Source organism: Anabrus simplex, chromosome 7 (assembly GCF_040414725.1).
Source record: "Anabrus simplex isolate iqAnaSimp1 chromosome 7, ASM4041472v1, whole genome shotgun sequence".
NCBI classification, from domain to species: Eukaryota; Metazoa; Arthropoda; class Insecta; order Orthoptera; family Tettigoniidae; genus Anabrus; species Anabrus simplex.
In genome coordinates, this window is record NC_090271.1 from 162,259,024 (window position 1) to 162,278,417 (window position 19,394).

Sequence of the window (19,394 nt, forward strand, 5' to 3'; positions counted from 1 at the left end):
ACATTAATGAAATTCTTGTCACACAATTGTAAATTACAAGGAACTCGTTGAAAGGCGCGTAAACCAACAGTTCACAACACAGAGCACAGTGTTCCACAACAACAAAGGTAAAAATGACGTCACCCCTGTAGGGGTGACGCACGCTTTCTCTGTTGCATTGCCAACCTAATAACATATGTCACCCCAATAGGGGGACACAAAAATAGTAACTTTGAATATAAATTATGTCTTTGATTATCATCTACGAATGAAATTACGCTCATCCGTACCCCACAACAACCTGAAATATGTATATCACATTTCTGCAGTTTACCGCGAAAATAGCAAGTGTACGCGTTGACGTTAACGTGTTAAACACATGGATGCAACTGTTGATCTCATCAGATAGGGCCATCCTAGATGTGTATGCAAAAAAGAAGTTGTGGATGCTGTTCGTGCAAGGATTTGACGCACTCTTTTGTCTAAACAATCTTGTCTCGTGAAATGAGCACTAACTATGTCACGTATTTTGAAGGATGATTTACATGTTGGTGCATATAAAAGAAACACAAGGCATTTAATAACTGAAAAATTACCGGAGATATGTCGGGTTTGATCCCAGGCTTTGTTAATGACATACAGGGAGAGCCAGTATCACGATAACCTATTCACAGATGAAACAATATTCACTGTGGAAGAGTCGTTCAACAAGCAAAACAATCGTGTGTACGCAGGGTTCTCCAAGGAAGCAAGAGAGAAAGTTACATGTGTACATCATCCTGCTTCTGACACGGTATGGTGGGTGGTTTCCTGGCAGAAAGCATCGGAGGAACATTTTGCAAATGCGGAGTAAAAACTTCTGCAGCAGTCTACCAGACAATGTTGGAAAAAGTGATACCACTTATCAATTCAAAGCTGTTTGAAGGGAAATCGTGGATTTTTCAGCAGGACAGCGCTCCTGCACACAAAGCAAAAATGATGCAGCAGTAGTTGGCAACCAATGTCCCACGGTTCATCGCTGCTGCTGACTGGACTAGTGGAGGTCCACACCTCAATCCAGTGGATTATTCTCAGTGGTACAAGCTCAAGGCGATAGCAAGTCAAAAACTGCACCACAATATTGAGATGTTAAAAAAATCAATCACGTCAGCTGTCAAAAAATGTCCACAGGACATGATTTGTGCAGCTATTAATAAGTAGCCTCAATGTTTTCATTGTCCAGCTCCATGGCTACACAGTTAGCGTGCTGGCATTTGGTCACAGAGGTCCCGGGTTCGATTCCCGGCGGGGTAGGAAATTATGACCATCATTGGTTACCTTCACTGGCACGGGGACTGGCTGTACATGTCGTCTTCATCATCATTTCATCCACATCACGACGCGCAGGTCGCCTTCGGACGTCAAATCAAAAGACCTGCACTGGCGAGTTGAACATGTCCTCCGACACTCCCGGCACTAAAAGCCATATGCCATTTCATTTCAATGTCTTCAATGTCTCCTCTGCTTCCCAGCTTCAACAATCACTGAGGACCATCCTGACAAATCTTCAGCCTTGATGATATGGAAATATACGATTTAAAAAAAGCTAAACAAAGGAAAAGAAACGAGATGGAAATATATTTCTATGTACTCCTTTTGATGTTCCTTCTTTTTCTTGGTCACCCTTATCCAGGGAGCTCCTAAGTAGGGTTTTGGGATCACTGACCTCTATACGCTTCTCGCACCTTCCTGGAGAGACAGGAAGTTCGCAACGATTCTGGGGTACTCCTTAGGATCTTTGTTCTGCTCCATTTTGACACTGAACATATGCTATTATTACTCACACCACCACAGGGCATTTTATACCTGACTTACAGGTTTCAATGACACTGTTCCTATCATTCTTTATATGATTTGATTTGCACTTGTTTGTTCCTTTCCAATAGTTGTATCGACCCATCAGGTTCCTTTTCTTCTTTTGGGTTTGCCCTGTGTTCCCAGCCTTTTACCACCAGTATTCATCTTTATCTTTTTGTTTCTTCCTTTTCCTATAATCATCCAACTTTCTTCTTATCCTACACTTCTTGCATAAAGATTGAAGATCTGTCAAGATGGCTTCTCAATGAGTGTTTAACTTCACCCTCATTATCAACTAACTGCTTTGAGCCGTCCAGCAATGTGTTAGCAATTAATTACAACAATGCAGTGGAATTTATGACAATATGATTTTTACCATTAAATTTAGGATAAGTCAACTGATCATTCAGCCAAGTTTCATTGAAATCAGTCTGGTCTGCCTCAAAAAGTTCTCATGTCAGGAAGCAAGTTACCTGTTCATGTCCTGAAAATCTATTGCTGTCGATAATTCCATTCACATCAGTGATTCATCTTCAAATAGACTGTTTACTCAAACAAGTGCATTGAAGTCTGTGTAATCAATAGTATCAAGTTATTTATTATATTCTTTTAACAATATATACACACAATAGTCATTACCCAAATACACCATTTAAAAAAAGAAAAGAAAACCACCACCTAATTAAGCCATAGACACAACTAACACATTCACCATTTTCTTCACAAAAGCTTGTGTCCATGAATGTAGATGTTATCCACAAAATATATGTTGTATGGATAATGTTCCCATTATGAAACTGGTGTCAACATATGTGCATGCTGAATGCTGTTGGATCCCCAAACTGTCATAGAAAGCCTGGGTGTCACTGAAGATATGATACAAGCTATTTATCATACTACAGTAATGTGCATACAATTCCCATACAAGTTCAAAAAGCATAAATTTTAAGAACAATCAACATAGGCCACCTTAACAGAGGCATTCCCATGTGCTAAACCATGAAAGATCAACACAACATACCAGCATTTGAACACAACACTAACATTCTTTTATCAGCCTACCCTTAATTGTATAGTCTAGGGGTGTGTTCCTTCCAGGAATGTTCTCTCAGCAATGGTGTCAACTGTTGACATCTAAATCAGAGAGGAAAAATGCACTCCCGATCAGTCAAGTGTCAACATAGTTTAGAGAACCAAGAAACTGAACTGTTTTGAAGACTCTATGAAAAATAATATTTTGTTATTTTCAGTACCAAGGCTTTGGGATGGTGTGACACACTGAGTGGTGCTGAACGGTCATCATTTCATTACACGAGACCTTCACACAATAGAATGACTGGCAATGACTTTGCAGTGGAATGTTATACAAGTTCTAAAATCCGTTATAAAGTGTCCTGTTCAACTACTACAGATTTCTCATGAAATGCTATTGAACAGTTGAACAGCTCATTATTGTGATATACAGTAACCAGAAGTAAGAGTCTCAGCCAGACTGTCCACTATGATAACGTTAACTAGTAGTGAAATGTCAACAATTTAACAATTGCAGATGTGGTACAACCACCTAAACTCTCGATACAAATAACATACCATAATAAGTCTAAGAGTACAATTATTCCAATTTTTTTAAATTTCAGTAATTATATGTTATTTTCAGTCTGAGTAAAACACTAAAAAGCTTGCATTCTACTGCACTATTAGGCTGAAGATGTCCAAAGCTAGGGCGAAACATGTGCCTAATTAGTATATGTAATTCATGTAGGATTTAATCACTATAGAATATAATTGTATTGAATAAGTGGACACAGTAAATTTTATAAGTTACTTGAAAGAATTTTACTTATTGTTATCTTCAATACGGAACAGATATAAGATTAGTTACCTGTAAGTCATGAAAATGTTGAGTTTTACGGACTTGTTGAAAGGTTATACAAAACTGAGTTCAGGTTATATTAAAATATTGAATGCTTTTAACATATAGATGAAAAAGAAAACCTAACCTAAAACAATTTATTTAAAAAATAACAAAACAACTTGCATAGGTTACATGAAATATTTTTAGGGACTTTTGGAGAAAAATCTGGTGAGGGTGATTTGTCTCTTGCAATCCGTTCCTTTTTCTAGTGGGCTTCAGTATGCAGAGGAATAAAATGTTCATGGCAGATGCACCTCTGCTACTCGAAATAATGCAGCCTTCCTTCAGCAGCCTCTAATTCTTGACTGTGTCATCTTTCCATTCTCTTTCACTTCCTCATCCTCTGATTCCTAGAATTGAGACTATAATTTTAAGAGGTACATTGGTCCACCTTTCAATACTAATTGATTTCTCTTCATCTTTCTCTCTTGTCTTACTCACCACTGAAACTATTTCACTGTCACCTAGTAATTCACCATTTTCATCCTGCCCCATCCATTCTTCAACATTACCGTCAGTAACTTCTTCACAGCCTATTCTTCAGTAAGTTCAGGAAAGTAAAATCCTTACAAGCTCAAACTTCTCCCAAGATTTGCAAACCCATCCTACTATGTCCAGTAGGTCAATTTTCTTCACTCTGTCGATCACCTCATGCATAGGGTCATAGAAGACAGAAGTTTGCAGCTGTATTACATCTTCATTGTTTCTAAAATCCCCTGGTCCATAGGCTGACAAAATAAAGTCACATTTGAAGGGAGAAACATAGCTCAGATATCTCTGTCTTGCAATTGCTTAGCATCAGGGTGTGATGAGGTATTGTCAAGAATCAGAAGTGCTTTCCGGGGCAGATTCTCAAGTTAGTGGAATTTTTCCACCGAAGGCACAAACTGCTGGAAGAATCAGTCCTTAAAAGTATCTCCATCCATGCACTTAGCTGGCTTCCGCACCAAGCAGGTCGCCATCGGTGGCAAGTCATATACAAGTAAACATATTCTTCAGCAGTTTACATTTTCACACTCACAATGCTTTGTGAATATGTTTCATATGACTAAATAACCCAATTTGGACATGAAACATCTGTCCAGACAAATCACATGGAATGGCTGGGGGACGGCGGTGCTGAGCTTAATGAAGCTTCTGTGCTTGTCGTTTAGCTTTTCATGTCTGCATCATTCCTCTTCAAACGCAGTACTTATGTAAAAACAGTGTGGCGCCAAAGTTAACGATTCTCAACATGCGTATCCCAGGAGTGAAAGTTAATTCCAGCTCTTTTCATAGTATGCTTTAGCTGATCCTTGAAATGCCACAAAGGGGCTCCATGAAGTTCACCATACAGGAGTTAATGAGGAAGCCTGGTATCACTCATGCAACGGACAAGCCCTATCCATCAGACTGTGGTCAGTGATGGCAGCTTCAAGCAGGTACTAAGACCAAAATAAGAGCTATTGTTAACTGTACACTTTTTTAACATTTTTAAATGCATAGGGACATTTTACCTTCCATATAAGTGCAAGTTTTAACTTTTGCTCACCTGTTAATTACTGCATGCCAAGATTGTAATCCCTCCTTATTTCTCTTGCAGCTTGGGGCAGATTTTAAATCTTGAAAAGCAAAGGTTTTCGAAGGAAGCATTTGAAAATTCAACCTGCCTCGGTACTATTGTAAATCCATTAAGACCCTCCTTTTCAATCAGTTTATGCAAATCATCTTTAAATTTCTAGACATTTTCCATGTCAGCAAATAATTCTTGACCTAATTCCACAGCGCTGCTTCTACCTGTTGAGGCACCTTGTGCTAGCAATAAATCCAGGCTCACCTTCATAAAATTTGTTGGTTTTATTCTACAAAATGAGTCCTATAATGGGTATTCCTTTGCCTTTTTGGTGCTTAAAAAACAGATAAAGCCCTTCTGCATTCGCCTCCTTTCATGTTTTTTCTTTTTCTTTTCTTTACAGACTCGTTACATATTCTCTTCATGCTTTAAGACTCAATCTCTTCTTCTTCTTCCAGCCGGTTTTTGTTGTCCGTTTAACTTCTACGTCCACTGCAATTTTATTTAAACTTTCCTCTTTACCCAGTCTCTCTAACGAACCCAGTTTCATGTCTATAGTCACATTGTTTTGTTTCCTCTTCTTCTCACTTGACATTTTCACTGATAAAATAACACAGTACTCAATTTGAAAACTTTCCTGCACAATTCACTTGACAATGGTAAGTCTAATCCATGGAAAGTTTAACAAAGAAATTCCAGAAGGTACTGCATGCCATTCAATCTTCACAATTCATTTTTCAGTGGAAATCCACCTCATACCATGACCAGCAAAAATAGAAAGGAATGCAGTGAGCGAAGAGCAACTGATGCAAAATGTCCTATCTTCAAAAGTTGCTACAGAATTTCCCAGTACAAGTCACCAGTCACTGGGAACATTGCTATGTATTACAATATGTTAAAAAAATTACTGCTTATGGAAAAAGAAGAAACTTCTGCAGATGTTGAGTTTCTGGGATTCTACTGTATTAACAAATTAGTATTATGCAAGATATTTCAAGGCATCAGATACCTGAGCAGATATATAGCTTCGAAGATGGGATATATAATGTCCATAGTATTTTATTAATTTGAGAAAAATAACTTCCAAGGAGTTAAGAATTATGAATGAACAGATCATATTTTATTTTTATTTTTTTTGCTAGTTGTTTTACGTCGCACCGACACAGATAGGTCTTACGGCGACGATGGGACAGGAAAGGGCTAGGAGTGGGAAGGAAGCGGCCGTGGCCTTAATTAAGGTACAGCCCCAGCATTTGCCTGGTGTGAAAATGGGAAACCACGGAAAACCATTTTCAGGGCTGCCGATAGTGGTGTTCGAACCTACTATCTCCCGAATACTGGATACTGGCCGCACTTAAGCGACTGCAGCTATCGAGCTCGGTGATCATATATTAAAGCTGTATCCTAGTAAAAAGTATGAAAGTTAATTTAACCGAAAGGATTATTTACATATCATTACACATTTTATATTATTTTTAAAATTTTTATCAATACAAAAATATGATTCTCCCTGTGGGTGGAGCATAAAATTCATCCATGATATCCACAGGTTGCCACAAAAAAACAAAAAAAACCTGTGGTGCAACAGTACTTCAGAGCCTTAGGCTGCCAAGATGCCTGCTGCCTAGCCAAAAGGCCTGTAGGTACCTCATTGTCACGTAGTCAGTGTGGCGGCATCCTCAGCAGGTATATTGGTTTGGCTTTCGCAGTAGGGTCTGCTACCTCTCAGATCAGACAGCTCCTCAGGTGATCTCGTGAGACTGAGTGAACCCTGTACCACATTTCAGCCCAGAATTAAAATTCCTACACTGGGTGAGAATTAAACCTGGGGCCTCCGAATAAGAAGCACGTATGCTACTCCTACTTCATGGGGCTGGTTGCCAGAAGAGGCACCTAAAAGTGATCAATCATTCCTCAAGGACTTTCATTGAGGGAGTGGCTCAGATGATAGGAGTATGACTTTCTGAGCCCGAGTTGACAGGTTCGGTCTTGGCTCAGTCCAATGATATTTGAAAGTGCTGAAATACACTAAAATCAAGTCGAGAGCTTTACCAGCATGTACAAGAACTTGTGTGTGAAGATTTTTTGGTACCTTAGTACCTCTTAAACACTGTAAAAGAAATTAAGGGAGGGGGGGGGGTATAAAACCAATAAAATATACAATTAGTCTATTATAATCTCCCTTAGGAATTTTTTTCTGCCTGTTGTTTAACGTCGCACTAACACATAGAAAATTTTCACCAATGGAAAGATGGGAAAAGGCTAGCGACCATTGTCTTAATTCATGTAGAGCCGCAGCATTTGCCTGGTGTATAAATGGAAAACCATAGAAAACCATCTTCAGGGCTGCCGATAGTGGGATTCAAATCCACCATTTTCCGAATGCAAGTTCAAAGCAACGCAACCCTAACTGCATGGCTAACTTGCCCGGTCCTTTGGAAATATGAGTCGGTTACCATAGGACCCCTAACTGAGTCTGGCATCATCCCATTCACTTGTGACAAGCTCCTACATTTCATCTTTCCTATCTGACTTTCCTTGGTGAACTTTTGTTATATTCTGACCTAAACTGTATTAGATTTATGAGGTCTAGCAAATCTTTCAATACTAAACCATTCCAGGCCTTTCCTTTCACCAAAACCTTCATTTTCGAAAAGTCAGAACGCTTCCTTTTGCACGTCTCATCTGAGTTAAGAAAGGATTGTTTACTAGTTGTAACCTTGAAGTAATCACTACAAAAAATATGGTGCACAGTATAAGAAAAATGTTGCTACTGGCAAATAACCACAAGGCACGAGAAGTGAATTTTGTAATACAGTGCTCAAAAAATGTTTTTCATATTCTGGTTTATAGTGCACTATTTATTTTGCAACCGGATGATATAATACAGAAGGTAACACAGACAATTGGGGAGAAAAGAACGAAAGCAGTGCTGTAGCAGATGATTACTAATATGGGGAAGCAGTGAGAGTGAAGTGCAGGAACAGCTAAATGTATGGGAGGAAGTTGTGTCATCTTATGGAATGAAGTTCTCAGCACAAAAGAGTCCTTTCTGATGAGGTTACCATAAGTTTGCATCCTTACAACAGGAACATTAGAGTCTGGAGACGATTCAGTGAGAGATGGTATGAGGGGAACATGGGCTATGAGGAGGAAAATCAGCAACTAACTGAAGCTGCTATCCAAGAGTGGGTTTATCTGCCCCAAACCAAGTTGGTTTCTTTGGTGCTGAGTATGAATCCTCATGTTCAAACATGCCTCAGAGCCCAAGATGGCTATGCATGGTACTGATCTGCCACACAATGAACAATAATGTTGTGTTCAAAATCCCATGTTTACCAACTTTGTGCTTTTGTTACATTTCTGTTGCTTTTGCATAGCTTAGACATGTTATTTTTCTTTCTATATCATCATCACCATTATCATCTGGAGCAGTTTCCAACCACAGGCTGGGTCTGTTTGGAACATAAGCCTCTCCATCGTTTTCTGTCCATCCATCACTTCTCTTTTCTCACTGTCGCCCAGTTCCCTCCTCTTGCCTCGATGCTCTTCTTTACATCTTTCAGCCATCTTCCTCTATGTTTCCTTCCCTCAAACTCCATTTATAACATCTATCTTGGTATCCTCTCTTTCTCCCATTCTCTTAACATGTCCATACCATTGCAGCCTTGATTTTTCTATCTTTTCCAGTAGGGATAACTCATTTGCCCATTTCACAAATTCTCTCATTTCTTACTCTATCCATTCTTGTTAAACCTACTCAACACCTCTGAAACTTCATTTCCGCTGCTTGTATTCTACTTTTATCCCTCTCCATCACCCACGTTTCCGATCCATATATCAAAATTGGGACAAAATAAGTCTTGTAGATAATTCCTTTACATTTCTGTGGTGCATCCGTGTTCAATATCAATCCTCCCACATACTTAAAAGAATCCATTTGCACACCTTCCTCTTTCACCCAGCCTGTGGCTGGAATGTTCAATAAATTTCCAATTTCTTTGCAGTCATTTAAGAAAGGGCTAGGAAAACAACAGATAGGGAATCTGCCACCTGGGCAACTGCCCTAAATGCAGATCAGTAGTGATTGATTGATTCACTTATTTCCATCCTGTTTCAGCTTCCATTACAACTTTAAGTTTCTCTATCACAGTAAATGACTACAAATGTTTTTTTAAATTCATCACTTGTTACCACTGAAGCTTCTTCACTCAGACCAAAAATATAATCCCATACACAATCTTAACAAAATCACTATATATATATTATACGATGAATTAATGAATATCATCACCTCATACCCGACCCTGTAGAGCAACGGGACAAGGGTTGGACAAACACATCAAACATTTACAGAAATTCAAATCTCCTGCGATATGTGAGAATTAAGTTACTAATCACTCCGCAGACAACACTAATCCCCTTCCAATGCCACCTCTCCTCATTGCCAACAGGACAGGACAACCTTCACTCTACACGCATTCAGAGGACTGTTACACTGGATCATAAAGACAGGGATCGGAGGACAGGAAAGTAATTACTTATTTCCTTACCCATATTATTCAGCAACACATGCATACCCATATTCTCATCTTTTCACTCTCTTATTTTCATTCTAGATTCAATATTCTTCTTGATGACGGTTCATAATATATCTACATTACAGACTTCAGAAATTCCTTAATGACTCTCCAAGAACTGACTCGAATACATATTCACAATTTCACTGTACTAACAATTTTTTTTTTTTTTTTTTTTTTTTTTTACAGTATTTTAACGTGCCACATATAGTGGCAAGAATTGTGAATATCTTTTGTAGAATTTAATTTTTCAGTTGATGATGGCTTAACCGGGCCAAAACATGTCCTGTAAAACATATATGTAGCTATTTAACACGAATAGTAACAAAGCATTGAATAGGTGGAAACTCAAAGTGTCCTATTCGTAAGGAATAAAATCATTTGAATAGCAGTATGGTACTATGTAGGTCGCAAAAGATCTTAAGAGGTTGACGCTAATTAGGAACTAATACTTAGAGGCTCCATGAAGAAAAGAAGAAGATGGTACTATGTATATAGAATATGCTGATTTAAATGTACTGCAGAATTACATTCTCTTAATTCAGTTGATTTACAATCATATCTTTCAATGTGGTTTGTACTGTAGTATTTTTGCATCTCTTTTATGTAGCACACGTTTCAAAAGATTCTGAAAGTATATTCATATGCGATACTATATTCTTGCTGCACTTTTCATCCAAAACATGACACAGTGGCTGTATGTTGAGTTATTCACTTGTGACCTGGCATGTTTGGCCTTATGTTTTATAATTCTTTTCAGTTTTAGTGTGTAAGATATTTTTATTAAGAATCTTAAAGCTTCTTAATTGAGGTTTTATAAGTGATGTATAAAAATGCCACTGTCCCATTTTATAACATGTATTTAAATTATGTCATTTTAGGATCTTGTTGTGTTCATATTCAGATTTGTTGACCAATAATAATTGTACTGGGCGGTACACCTCCACGCCGCTAATTTAAAATGTGCGCCAATTGAAACTCCTCTGCTGGAGGAAGTCTGAACTTTATCTACGGTATTAATTTTCTACTTTCTCAGAAGATGTCACTACCTGGAAATTTTGGAGTTTTTGAACTGTGTCATTTTCGACGTATTTTTGTTTTACTTGTAGTAAGAAGTGTGAACTTTCTCTTCTAGAGGACACTACTGAAGATCAGCAATAGTGCACCCTAGTGCGGAGTGAAAGAACTGTTTTTTTGGAGAAATTTTGAATTCATAAGTTTGTTCTTTGTTAAATTTCTTTCAGTCATTGTTTAAGTTGGCTGTATACCCCTCTCTTTCCCCTTGTTTTGTATTTAGCCAATCCCGAATTTCTTTTATTAATTTCTGACCAATCTGATGTATCTTCCCCCAACTTGAATATGTTGCTGTATCCTACCCAATAAAGTGATTGTGGGCGGGTGTTTTCTTCCCTAAAACGCCTCGAACTTTCCGCGAGAGTATATAAACTGCTGATTTTTGGGTCTCTGCGCCACTTCTGTTCCATCTTTTCGTGTGTTAAGTACATAGCAGGGGGCGGGAAGCGCCTCTTTCTTCGGCGGCAGTCAACAACCAGGTAATGGCCGATTAATAACTTCTTTCTTTGCTAGCTCAGCAGTTTAACTCTCGGGGCGGGTCCGAAGTTTTTTCCGTTATGTAACCTTCCTTAAAATGTAAAGAAACTTGTATCTATTCTATCTTTTAAACTACATATTGGGATAGAGAGTGCTTAACCATCTCGAGCTCCCACTCATATTGTTTTGAGGTGAACTTATTTTTTTTTCTCTACCTATTCTTCTTTAACGTAATGTAAATTGTTTCCTTCTTAAGTCACCTCTGTAGTATGGGATTAGCCCTTGTATTAGTGGCCTAGAGCCAGATTAGGTTTCAAAAACAAATGCATTAGGAGTGCAGATCGCCTCCTCTCAAATTGTTATTTTAGAGGTCATGTAATTACCCTTTTTCATTTAATAGACCTCAGTAGGTTGGGTATGTTACCCCTGTGTCTATGTCCTAAGAGGACAACTTGAAGGTGGAGTTTGGTGTGGCCTTTGAGAGGCTTAAAGTTTGAGAGCGTGTGGCTCTTTCTTGAAAATTAAGTGTTGTATGCCTCGAGGAGGCTTTTCTGTGTAATTTGGAGCAAGTGCTCTTGAACATGAATGGGGTTTTCTGCCCCTCTGGTAAAACTTATTTTGGAGTAAAGTTGGGCTAATTGCCCTAGAAGTGTGAATTCGGGGCTCGAAGCCCAAATACTGTAAATACTGTAATTGCACCTTTTGTTGCCTTGCTACTCTGTACCTGCCGTACTTGTTATTTCTTAATTTTGAAAAGAAAATATAACCTTGTTAAATTTTAAATTAATTTTACTTTCGTAGCTTGAGACCTGTTCACCACCCCGCACCTTCTTTCACGCATAACTACCGCAAAAACACGGTAACAATAATAATAATAATAATAATAATAATAATAATAATAATAATAATAATAATAATAATAATAACTGTACCGGGAGGTACACCTCTACGCAGCACATTCAAAATTAGCACCCAAATGAACTCCTCTATCGAACAAAAGTGGAAACTACTACAACAGGAACTTAGAATTTTAATCAGAAGACGTCACCACTGAAAAATTAAGTAATTGTTTTGTTGTGAAGTTTCCTACACTGACTGAATTTCTCCTGGTTTTGTTTTGATATTCAAGAAGTTTGGACATTTTTCCACAGATGACAGCATTAAAAATTATGATCATGCACTCTGGTGCAAAGTGGAAGAACTTATAATTTAAAGAAGTTTTGTATTCCTAGGTTTTCCATAACTGATCTATGTTCATTTATTTTTGGGTTGGCAATACTTCCTTTTTCTTTCTGCCAGTTTTGAATCTGGCCAATGAAACATTTCTGTAATTAATTTTCAACCTAACATAGGCTTCTGGTTCGATTTTGAGTGTTACTTTTGAATTCAACCAATAAAATTAAGAGGGTGTGTCTTGATTAGTCGTAAATGATGGACCTTCCCTGAGGGTTCATAAACTGCGGCTTTTCACGTTTCTTGGCCAATTGATCGTCGTCTATCTGAGTGTGTGTTTAAGCAGGAGGCAGCCGGCCTCTTTCGTCGGCAGCCGGCCTCTTTCGTCGGCAGCTAGAACATCTACAAGGTAATGGTCACATAAAATCATTCCCTCTTGCTAACTCTGCAGTTACATAACAAACTTTTCTAAAATATAAGTCTTCTTTCGGTTAATGTAAAAATTTCATAAAGCTTTAACTTAAATCGGGGATAGAGAGTGAGTTACCCTCTCGAGCTCCCCTTCATCTTGGTTTGAGGTGACTACGTTTTGTAACTGTTCTTCCTTCTGAAATGTTTTAAAGTAATTTCCATGCAAGCCACCTCAGTAGTTTGGGAATAGCCCCTGTTTCATCGGCTGAGAGTTTGTGATTCGGGCCATTTACTCAACCTGTTCTTTTCCGCAAAGGCCCTATAGGTTGGGTACGAGATACCTCTGTTTCAATTTGTAAGTTGGGCCATGGAAGGCCAGAGAGTGTAAGATTTTTGATGTTGCCTTGAGTAGGCTGGAAGAAACGGAGAGCCTGTTAGCTCTTTTCAAGTTTTGTAATTGTAACGAGTGCCTCTGGAAGGCTAGGTACTGCATTTTGGGAGCAAGCGCTCTTGAATTAGGGGATTTCTGCCCTTAACTAAGTAACACCACTTCCATTTGTAAAATTGTAAAACCAGGGGGTTAAAGCCCAAAGTTGTTAAGGTTCTGAATCTTGGATTTTTTTTTTTTTTTTTTCCTAATCTGGTTTTCAAGATTGGTATTGTACCTGATTGTTATTTTTCCTTGTGGAAATTTGTTTGTTTGTTGATATTGAAAGAAAATATAACCTTTGTAAAAATTTTTAATTAAATTCTTTATATTGTAGTTAGATCCATTCAAGCCCGCACCTTATTTCACCTCTTTCTGCTCCATGGGTATCCCTGTAATAATAATAATAATAATAATAATAATAATAATAATAATAATAATAATAATAATAATAATAATAATAATAATAACAACAACAACAACAACAATAATAACAATAACAATCGTATGGCCTCAGCTGCCATGTGAAGACAATTCAATTTGACGCCATCTGACTGTCTGCTCGTCAATTTCGACGTTCCGTTTTACTCTAGGCGCACTAGATGGCAGACCAAGTAAACCGAAACTCTCTTGGGTGTCTATAGCCGAGATTTTAATTAATTTTGTCGGGTAAACACCAAATGTGTCACCAGAGATCTTTTTACGCTGACATCAAACGATACAGAGTGTCGAATGGACTTTTTTTCCGCCCTTCGAAAATCCGACTACCTCTGCCGGGTTTGAACCCGCTATCTAGGGATCCAGAGGCTGACACTCTACCACTGTTCCACAGAGGCAGCAATCTTAATGCTGTATTTTAGTTACAAATTATTAATCCTGTCTAGATTTAATGTGTTGTTTTAGCTATTAATTCTGTCTAAATTATTCAGCTGAAGGAGGCCCAATTAGTGTCAAAACATGTACTATTATTAAATGTACTGTATTGAATAGGTGGTTTGAGCTTTAGTGATTTCTTTATAAGAAATTTTGGCTGATTATTGTGCAAGTCAATATGGATCAGATCATGTAATTTTAAAATTTTGGTGAGTTACCTTGCAAAAACTCCTTTTTTGCTTTTGAGAATCACTTTTCCCCTCCCTCCCCATGTGAAAACAACCCCTGACATCATACTTTATGCATTCACTGACTGAATACAGAACTGCAACTGAAATCTATCACCAAACAGCCAATAAGTTTAACATTAGTACACCCTATTCAAATATTATTCCAACCAAAAACACTTTTAAAAGAGTTTGCATGTTACTGGCTTATTCAGCTATGAAGCCCCACTCACTGAAGAAGGTAATTAAAACTTTAGTTACTGGTAGGCTACAGAGAAGAGATGATTAGGAAGGAGGACAGTAGTTGTTGTACCCCAGGAAAGAGAAACTATAGTCTATAGTAATATCTAGATGATCAAACGTGGAAAAGGTTGACATCAATATTATGTGTCTCTCTCAGGAATGAACAAGATATTTGGACCGAATACGACCAGCCGTCGGTTTGTAAAATTTGCAGATCGCAAAGTGAGATGACTACTTTAAAAAATAATTATTATGTTATAGATTTTACCTCCCACTGATGGAATTTGTATGGTTTTCAGAAATGCCAAGATGCCAGAATTTGGTCCCACAGGAGTTCTTTTACATGCCAGTAAATCTATCAACATGAGGGGGTGACTGCTTATAGGATGGGAAATTAACACAGGCCTAATGGGAAAATAAATTGATTCCAGAGAAGAAAAGGCTGTTTATTGAGGTGACCGCTAAGTGAAGGTGGCCATTTAGGCAGGTTTCACTGTAATTCCATTCACGATTCAAGAATAAGGATAAATTTGCTGGCATGTGAAGTTTACATAATTTGAAAGTACATTAAAATTCTAAATAATCCTTTATTTTTTAATATTTCAAGTGTTGGGTTACCAGGACTATCTGCAAGAAGTGAGAGGGAAGGCTGCTTAAAACCAAACATGTGACGTGGCAAGTAGCAAGTAGTGCATAGATTACCGGATAAACCAAATGTTTCTTTTCTAAGGTGTCAGCAGCTGCACACAGGAGGCAGGGATGAACTTAATAAGTGATTCATCATTATCAGTTTGCTAGTACTTATTGGGCATTCAGATGAAGTTTCCTTTTAAGCTGACATATCGTCGTTGATGATAGACAATTTCCTATGTGATGGAAAAAATTCATTTTTGACATTTTGATATCAATGGATTCAAAATTCGCATCTTTATACAATGGACAATACCTCCTATGTGACAGATAACTGGATGAGTGACAATTTTATGAGCATAAAATACTCCTATGTGTCACTGCCTTTTCTTTTTTATGACAGAATATCTCTCATATGCTATTCTCCACATACGAGGTTTCCAAAAAGTAGATTATGTTGCTCGAATGAGAACAACCAGGCCACAAAATCCAAACAAAGTCAAACTTGTAGATTACTCATTCTTCTTGAATTCTGAAGAAGTGTGTACAAACAATGAGTGTCTCAAACCTGGATTTAAAAATGATCATGCGGAGAACTATGCTGTATTGCCACAGAGCAAAGCACGAGTGTTTCAAAAGTTTCCTAAGGCCTTGTATGTATCTGAAATACCAATTACAGAAAGTAAATTTAAACACCTGCAAGAGGTGAAAGATGTAATTGAAAAAGATCACCGTGTCTGTCAGGATAACCTTAAGTTCAAACCAGACAAGAAAAAAACAGTAAACTGGTTACTAGAGGTACCCATTGTAGTGATTTATTATTAAATGTAAGTTTTGTATTTACATTTAAGTTTACTAAAGGGATAAAGTAAGACATGTTATTCATCAACCTGTATTGTACCAGGAAAAAAATGTCTTTAGTTGCAGATACTAGCTTGAAGAGCATGGGGTGTTTCTAAGGGGGTGGTACATAAGCATTGTAGTTAGTACAGAGAGGGTAGTTCACTGAATTTAACTTCTTTTGAAAATCTGGTTTTATTATTCATTTGAAACAAATTCATATCACCCACTTCAAAAGCTGTATCACAGGGTGGCTGATTCCAAGTAGAAAAAAGTAAAGTTTAAAATAAAACTCAATAATTTGTTTTTATGATAGATAAAACATGATATTTTATTAATTTTATAATATGCATTAATGTATTCATATCTTTCAGTTTTTAATTGCGTGCTTAATAGTTTTAGGAATTCCTGTTTATTATGATGAAAAGTTATGAAAATAATTTTAGTAAATGTTAATGCTAATGCTCTTTCCCATCGCAGTAAAGTACTAATTTACGTTATTGACAGTTTATATAAGGTGTAATAAGGCGACGAATTCATTGCTGCAGGCCGCGTAAACACATGACGAAAAAGGTATAAAAGTTTCTGTAGATGAAAAAGTGCGTGGCTCAATTTGAGTAAAACTTAGTATACAAAGCCAATACTGCATGCCCTTTCAATCTGCTATATCATTAATTTAAAATTTCAAATGGATTCACACGAAGCTGATAGTACAATAGTCGCATATTTACGGCATTCTTACGACCAGGCGTCCGTGAAGTTCCCCACTGCTGCAACACGCTGCCCACAGGATTCAGTTTTTGCGTTACACTCAATTGTAAAGTACGTATTTTTGAATAGCAATTGGTGTTCACACTGAGGTGATATTTAAATAATGCCGCTTACTCACGAGGACCGTTGTAGACGGTATCACGAGAAGAAAGATGACACCTGCCCAGCTATGCGTACACCACCAATGGGTACAAAAATCTGTGAAGAAACACAGAGCTCCGAAAAAACTTCAGGGCTTATGAACAGTTACTTCCCGTTCTACAAGTCCAACAACACAACCATCAACATCGATTGCAGAGCAGAGCCGAGTATGCCAACGTCTGGTTATAAATGCAAACAAACATTGGGGAAAGCTGTAAAGCATTCGGAGCACGATTTACCAGTGAATACGCAGAAGAAACGGGAAGTTGTTTCTGTGCTGAGTGTAAAATTTTGTGTAAGTTCATCTACCTCCGGCAAGCGCAGGAACTCTTCACTTCCGAACTAAGAAGTTCTTAAATTTCTCAATCTGGATTATATCAGTCGGCCATCTACTCGTGGAAGAGATTTTATCTCCATAAAGGACAGTTCTGGACAAAAATAATAAAAAACACAAACGATTCATGTGCGTCACAATGTAAGATGCATACAAAGTTTTTAAACAAGAATACCCGCATCACGCAACTGGTCCGTCTTCTTATTGTGGACTTCGACCAAAGTACATTTCTGAGCACTACCAGCAACATATGATATTCATTACATGGAGCCATTAAAAAAATATATATAGTTCAGGCAAGAAAATATTATTCTGAAACTACTACAAAACACACTCTACATCCACACTACATGATCGAAGCAGATGACAAAAATTCACCCTGTGATACGGCTTTTGAAGTGGGTGATTTTGTTCTTGGAAAATACGGTGGAAAGAAACATTTAAAACATTATGTTTGTACCATAACTGAAAGTAATGGTGATATTTATTTTGTAACCAATTTTCGCAAGTGCAACAATGAAGCCGAACTGTTTTGTGAACCACCGACAAAAGATGAAAGCTTTTTAGATGCAAGTGAAATCGGAAGAAAATTACCGGTGTCTCATTTTACTCATGGGAAATTGTATTTTGATGAGTCTATACTAGAAGCAGACTGAACAAAAATTGTATTTTCATTTTATTATTTTTCCTCTGACCAAGCTTCCATTCAAACTGTAGGCTACTTAAGCGCTGAATGTTCAGTTTTTTAAAAATATTTTAGTTAATTTTACATTCACTATTATCAGTGTTAAATAAATGTGTGACAATTCATAAAAGCATTTTACTTTATTAAATAGGCCACGTCAGTGACCAGTACTGTAGTTATATACCTTATTATTATTATTATTATTATTATTATTATTATTATTATTATTATAAATGAAGCTTGTAGTTTTATGTAACCGATAATGTGTGACGTGACTTTCACCTGGGAAAATCACACATGCATTAATCAGGACTCGAACCCAGTCAGTCTTGATAGTTCCACACGCAGGTTGACCGGTGCACCATCACACTCCTTCTATATTATTACTTACTGCGATATTAAATATACATCTTATCATTCAGTGATCGTATCTGATGCAGAGTTTTAAGATTTATTAGGCCCTCGTGCCATGTCGCCATAGCACTGATTCGCGTGTGTAATTCCACGAAGCTGTCAAGTAAACACACGCGACGATCGCCTTTAACTATATTATGCAGACATTACGCAACTTACACATTTGTGGGTTTTTTTTTTTTTCAAAATGTACCTTTGTCCTTCTTATAAACAATATCTTGGCAATACCAATAAAACTTACAGCAATTCGCAGAATTTAGGAAAAACGTAAAGGTATGTAAAGTTAAAAGTCCGTTTCATGAAAACACCAATCGCTACGTTTAAAATTTTTATAAAATCGCACACATCAGATTTACTACAATGAAATTTGTGGAGGTTATTAAGTATTATCTAGATGTTATTATGCATAAATATCAATTTGTTTAGATGGTAAGTTTCATATATATATATATATTAAAAAGAAATGTACAAATGTAAACACGCGACGTCTCGAGTTGAGTTGATTTATTGTAGCAGGCTGGAACCTCCGGACTCCGGGATGATAATTGGGCTCGGTCTGAACAGGGTTACTCATTACTCATTACATTAGCATTACATCCTTAATGCAAAGTTCTCGATGTTATAGAATTTCTCGAATGTCTGGAGGATGTGGAAGTTCTCAAATTTCTAGGTGCTCACGTTGGAGGGTTCGATCTCACACGAGAATACTGAGAGGTGAGGCGTGAGGAGCACACAAGTCCCCAGTATGGTATTCAACTCACTTGTACCACTGTCAAATAAATTAATTTTTTGCTTTAAATACTGCATTCATT

The 19,394-nt window shown here is 37.4% G+C and overlaps 1 protein-coding gene across 4 annotated transcripts in view; it reads right to left on the reverse strand.

Annotated features, from left to right (window-relative positions):
• The window catches only part of Ent2 (Equilibrative nucleoside transporter 2), a 380,023-nt gene that overhangs the window by 155,091 nt on the left and 205,538 nt on the right, over positions 1 to 19,394 (reverse strand). The gene's annotated exons all lie outside the window — the stretch shown is intronic.